This window comes from Homalodisca vitripennis, chromosome 2 (assembly GCF_021130785.1).
Source record: "Homalodisca vitripennis isolate AUS2020 chromosome 2, UT_GWSS_2.1, whole genome shotgun sequence".
Lineage (NCBI taxonomy): Eukaryota > Metazoa > Arthropoda > Insecta > Hemiptera > Cicadellidae > Homalodisca > Homalodisca vitripennis.
The window spans coordinates 5054357-5061098 of record NC_060208.1 but is presented as its reverse complement, the minus strand read 5'-3'; the positions used below and the strand labels follow the sequence as shown (position 1 = coordinate 5061098).

At 32.4% G+C, this 6742-nt stretch overlaps 1 long non-coding RNA gene across 1 annotated transcript; it reads right to left on the bottom strand.

Moving 5' to 3' along the window:
• Positions 1-651: 651 nt before the first annotated feature.
• On the bottom strand, positions 652-6215 carry LOC124356127. Its single transcript, XR_006921813.1, has 2 exons — positions 2784-6215; positions 652-948 (listed from the first exon to the last, which is right to left on the bottom strand). It is a non-coding gene; the product is annotated as an uncharacterized LOC124356127 (long non-coding RNA).
• Positions 6216-6742: the final 527 nt, after the last annotated feature.

The following is a 6742-nucleotide window of genomic DNA, read 5'->3' as shown; positions in this document are numbered from 1 at the left end:
TAGTAGGGTTAGTAGCACCGTATTCCCTCCCCTACTTTAGATTGTGCCCCCACGCGCTCAACTCCTCCACTCCTCACGCGCATCCCACCGGTCATGCTATAACTTCCCTAGAGTACGAGAAATGTTGCGTGAACCGGAAACGTAAACGTTAGTTGTGACACCGGCTGTATGACCGTAACAACGACGAGGCGGTTCATCCTACCATTCCTGTCTCATATTCTATCGATATACTTAATACTCTCATTTCCGTATATTTTGATAGCAAGGTGAGAAAAAGTTATCTAGAAAAGGTCAAAATACTTTCCCGGAGTACTTAAAAAAATTACTTTTAAACCATTAAAAGAATTGTTGTTTCAATTCTGTTGAATAAATAAACGAGTTAGCAATATGGTATTAATTAATATAATATATTTCACCGTAAACGTTTTTTCTTTATATAAAATTAATATTTTAAATTGTATATAAACAATATTGACTGTTGAAGTATATGACTAAACCCAACAATAACAAAAATAATATGCCGAAGAAACATAATATAATTTATATCAGTCTATTTACACTGTTAAGTGGTATTAATAATAAATCCTAAAAAGCGTATTTGATGTGCATCTTGGAAACCGAGCGGGAAATAATACTCGTACACTCTGCATGTACAACTGAATTATTTTAATATAAGTAATGAAAAACAATCACATATTTGGAACATAGCTGCCACATTTAAATAACAATATTAAGGAATTAAAGCAATATTAAAGTTCATAGAATGTTTTTTTAGCATGTGGATCTTTAAGTGGCCGTGCTGTTTGCTCTTAAAGGGGCACAGCGTACAGGTGAACTTGGGTTCCATGTTACACTCGTGTTTTACGTGACGTATGAGGTTTTTCTTGTACTTGTACGCTTTGCCGCAAATCTGGCAGGTGAACGGATACATAGAGGGATCTTGCATACCTGAAAACAAAGTTCATCATTAGACAGAACTACAAGTATATGATGGTTTAAAGCGCATAAAATTATAGTTTTGTTTCTTGTATTTGGCCACCGTTCCTCCTTTCCCTTCATGACGAAGTGGGACTGTAGAGTCCCGCTCTTTTTTTACAATCCGTCACGTGACTCAATGAGCCTTTCCATGAAGTACCAAAGAAAATACAAATATAGTGTGATAAATATACAAGTATTCGCTACTGCAGCACTCAATTCTTGTCAACGAAACTACTAGGCATGAAGTTGGATAATTTTGTCTGCAAGACATTGTTTCAATAATACTTCAATGTTTATATTATCTGTGCGCTATGCGTCGAATGCCATTGTTGATATTGTCAATGTGATTGAAAGTACCATAATAGTATAAGGTGGTGGATGTACGCCACACCATCTGTGGCTTCGCTGAGTTTGTGCGAAAAATTCTAAGTACATAGCTCACTTAACTCTCGAGATGACCTACAGACAGATAGATAGACAAACAACTATGTAGAAAAGAAATTGTGTCAGGCAACTAAATTAACGCTTAGACAAGTTCCATGGTTGGACGTGCATCATAGAACTCAGTCTTGTCTCTGAGGATTGGTGCAAAGTTTAATATCTACAAATGAAATCTTTCTCAATATACCTTGCCATACGAAACATTCACAACTTTGTTCATCAGGTCAGGTTTCATATCATGTGTAAGTAACGTAAGTTCCGGCGAGCTAGGGATGGTAGTACAGTGCAAGAGTGCGCTGAAATCAAATCTTGTCACCGGCTTTTAACATTGACATTTTCCACAATATGATTTTTTCATTTTACTCTATGAATAAAAATCAACATAAAAAGTCACCAAAGTATAGTGGTGAATGTGTTGGGTGCTGTATGCTACATGTTAAAATCTCGTATGATTAAAGTCTGTTTTTACAAATTAATTTGTCACGTGGAGATCGCAATGTCCTACACGAGTACAGTGAATGTATGGGAAATGGACTGAGGTCAAATAATTAGTCAAAGAGGCTATGGAGTTAAAATTATTTTATTTGTGCCTTGATTTGCCGAAGACAACTTCAAAACAATGTAGGCAAATAAATGTTCTCCACTTGCCCTAATATTTCAATTTAAATTATTTATTAATATTGTACATTTAACAGTATAAAAAGTCAAACTTTTCTACATATTTTAATAATGGAAAAAGAATTTTTAAAATTAATAAATTATTTAATAGTGAAAAACAACAAACACAAAATCAATATTGATGATATTGTTCAACAATAATAACAATAAATATACGGAAAGTCAAATACTATAACGTATTTTAAACAAGTTACGCCACACAAAATTACAAAGTTAGTCTTTCGACTCCCTCATTATACGTATAAAATCCAAATTTTTAATCCCACCATTTCATAAATCAATAATGAAAATGTAATAGTATCTTGGAACTTTAAACAAGTTCTGCAAAATGTTTGAGAGTGATACTAACCTTGTACATTTTTGAAAAAAAAAAACAAACTTCACGTTGTGAGTAATTAGCCAAGTCAGGAGGTCAGTCCGGTATGTCCTGGTTAGATTTTGAGGCTGCCTTGAAGCTAGGCTGTGTTGTATCGAGATTTGTGTTCTTAATTACCACAGAGCCTTCACCGCAGGATTCCTAGGTTTTTATTAATGTAATGTAATGATCAATATTTTATCCGATGGACAATTTAAAAAATGCTTGGTTTCTATTTGAACGAAACCAAAATAAACGATTAAAGTCAATCATCCCATACGATGTATGTTACAAATTATATACTGTTAAAAATTACGTTTTAAATAATTACATTTATTAATTTAGCTGGAAACTTCTTCTCCTTGAGACAGAATATCGAATAGTCTAAGAGTGTTCGAAACGTGTGAAGGCACCCGATGGTCGTTGTACACCGATCTACGCAGTAATCAGCATGTGCTTAGCGGCGAGATGGTTCTGGAGGTGAATCTTCTGGCGGGCCTGGTACGGACATAGATGACAGTTGAAGCGTGGTTGTTGACCGCAATACTGAGCTTTGTGACGGCTCAGGCCTGGCCTGTACTTGTAACCCTTCCCACACCGGGGACATCGATACTTGCCACCCTCGCAGTCTGAAACATACCCAAGGGTGAGACAAGACTGTATTACATGATTTCAGGAATCAGGAGAGTGAGTAATTAGTGCATTTTCAGTAGATTGTGAAATATCAAAAGCCCATATTAGTTTGACAGGGTTCATAGATTCTACTGCTTTAAACTGAAACATATATGATAAAATGTCGAAAATGTAGATAAGTTTAATCACTAATATTTGTAGAGTGGCAATCAAATACGAGTAACATGCCTTTTCTTAAATTGCTTGGTAATAAAAAGAGAAACGAAATCTTTCAAGCGCAAATAAGACAAACCATATAGAATTCTCACTGCAACAACTATTCATAGCAAGATCCAGTGGCAATACATAGTACTACCACTAACAGAACCTAGCGTAGCAAATTCTGTGGACTAGTGATAGTTACTAGGTTTAATGACACGATTGGGTTTGAATTATCTTTGTTATGAGGATTTTGTTATGTGAATGCTTCAAGTTTGTTTGTATTCTTTACCAAAATTAAGACAGGGCGTGATAGAAATCAGCATTTTCAAATGAATTCTCCGTGATTAATTTAACATTCTTTCTCGCGTAAACCCCTTTATCTCGTCCCTATGACAAGTGGTAAATATTTAAAACAGTTTACTAAATGTCGGCTGTAACAATTAAACTATTAAAAATGTCCTGAATTCAAATTAGGTATACTTTATAAAACACACACAGAAAACTACAGTTTAAATTTCTTACACTTCTATACGGTTACAAAAGTAGCCTACATTCTAACAGTTTGGACTCTGTTCTTGTTCTTTCATTTCATGGATCGCATATCAGGCATTGACATGTTTTTGCATCCAATACTTCATTTGGGAGAGGAGAAAAATATTTAAAAACAGACAATTCCCTCTTAAAGTTTTTGATTTAGTTTTCGTTGGACTATTTAAAGACGAAGTGGAAATATATTTACAACATTATTACTATTTTTTCATCACAAATTTATTTATACTCTGATTCATAAAAATTGCTATCACTATTGTAATTATAAATATAACTAGAAATGTGATATTAGAAAACTGTAATGTTGGTACACGTGCAAACAATATGGAAATATTATTGATTATAACATTTATGATAACAGGGAATTTAGGTTTATACTTAAAATAGAAGTAATTTAAGATAAATTTATTAAGCTTCTTATAGATATATTTAAAAAAAACAGTCAAACAGTAACTTATTAAAGTGGACAATATAGTATCATTGCGGACTTACTTTTCATATGCCAAAAGTAAAGTTAGTAGGGTCTGGAAGATGATTAGGCGACTATGTTCTTGTAGAATAACTATGGCTTTTCAAAACAAGTCAATCTCTTGTCCTTGATTTGACAAAGTGTGATGTATACCAATTAATGAAATTATAATATAACTTAAATATATATTAAATCATAACTAATATATTTACCACTATGAATTAATTACATATATACTTTCTATATTGTTTTAGTAAATCGGGCATAGGAAAGCACAAATTAACAAATACTGTACGTCTGTAGACTGAATTCAAAGATTAAAACTGACTCAATTAACACTAAAATATTACATTAATCGAATTTCAACTTAAACACTCTATATTCCTACTACCCTAGCAAGTTCAAATAATAAAAGAATAAATTAAAATTATTTTATAAACCTTTAAAATTTGACTAAATGCAATTTTTATTTAATGTGAAAAACCTAAGAAGTTTTCTACTTTATCAAATTGTACGCATTATGATATAATTACTATATTGTTACTAAAAACAAAGATATATGATGGCTAAAAAATTCATCTTTGTATGTAATAATTTAAAATCACAATTAAAATAGTCTAAGCTACAAGGAAATAATAGAACTAAAGACAGTAAATTATTAAAGAGAAATAATAATACATAACAATAATAACATAGTCACTAATATCCTAAAGACAACTGAAAGAAACATTTGGAAGTAGCCATGAGTTGAGAGAATACACTAATGATTTCGTGAGAGAAGAGGTTATTAGTAAGAGCTTTCTAAATCTATTCTTAAAAACGTACTCACGACTATCTTATTATTGCGTAGTTACTTCTAATTGCGATAGATCGATAATTAATATTAATTTCACTAATCTTTAAATACTGTAAATAATTTTATCTTTAAATTACATTGTCTTATAACGTGACGATGATTTTTACAGTGATGCTAGTGACCACAGGACGACTACTTGAGAGAACGAACACGATTAGTCTTAGAAGTCGGTTAGTGCAGACTGGGGATCGTGGACATAATAGACTCGATGACGCTTGCATGTTTCATGCTTGTACGCGTCACATTGTCATCAGTATCTCTACTCACCTCACGGCTACTTCAAAGACTTCGTGTTAATAATTAATTAACAGGCATCACTATGTTTAGTGATGACATGCATCTTGAGACTGCTCTTCTGTTTGGTCTTGAACTTGCAGAGTTGACAATGGAAGCGAGGCTCTACTCCACACTCGTGGTTCCGGTGTCTGCTTAGGTTCTCGCGATACTTGTACCTCCGGCCACACTTGTCACAGGGGTAACCGGAAGTGGCTGTTTGTGAACAAAATACAATTATTCATCTAGAGCAAACTGTGAAAATATTAAGTATTTACAATATGTTATTATTATGGCGATGTTATACATAAGTTATAGATCTGTATGTGTTGTATTCTTCGAATGGTTATTCAACGGCCAATGTAAATTGTGTAAATGCGTGAAAGAGTATTATCTTGTAAAATATGAAGGACAATGTTAGTATATAGTTGACATGCAAATAAAGCCAAACGTTGTGGAAGGATTTATAAATTCTCAGTAGATTAATAGAGTAGATGGGAGGCTGTTTCAGGCACCAGTAATAATATATGGATGAATATGATAGTGTCTGTTTGGAATGTGCAACAAAGAAGATAACGTATATATTATTATCAAATTATCAATTTTTTAAACTACAGTTCTGTGTAACCCGGCTTTTAAAACTGCTTATTTTACTTTAGGTTACCACTATGTAAATGTTTAATTTCAATAACTGTAGGAAATAACAAACAACATACAATACAATATAATCATCAATACCATACAATATGATCTTTAAATATAACTTTTAAACAAAAATGAATTCATTGTAATATCGACTATGAAACTTGTTTATATTTTATAAGAATATACCATATAGTAGTACTTTAAAATTAAGTGCTAGTATACTAATATGTACATATAATAATACAAAAGTTATGTGCTGTATCAAGATATGTGGACTAATGCAAATAAAGATATACGCGCGCGCACTTATACACAAGAGTACGTATATTAAAAATTCTTATGTATCCCTAACGTAATATTAATAAATAGCAATATGTCAGCAAGGAAAGTTAAACACAAACATAATAAAACAATCTTTAATTTTTTAACAAATATCTTTACACAACTTTTGGTACATGAGATGTTTGAGAAAACGTGCATTTATTGTCAGTGCATATACTTAAGTGAACAACATTATTGAAATAAAAACATTGGAATAAAATGTGTTAACACTCAAACGTAGTCTATAAGCAAACAGTAAAAATGGCGAACAAAGGAAGTTATCACGTATGAAACCATGTTAGGGATATACGTACTTTTGGTCGTCTTCCTACAGATTGAGAGC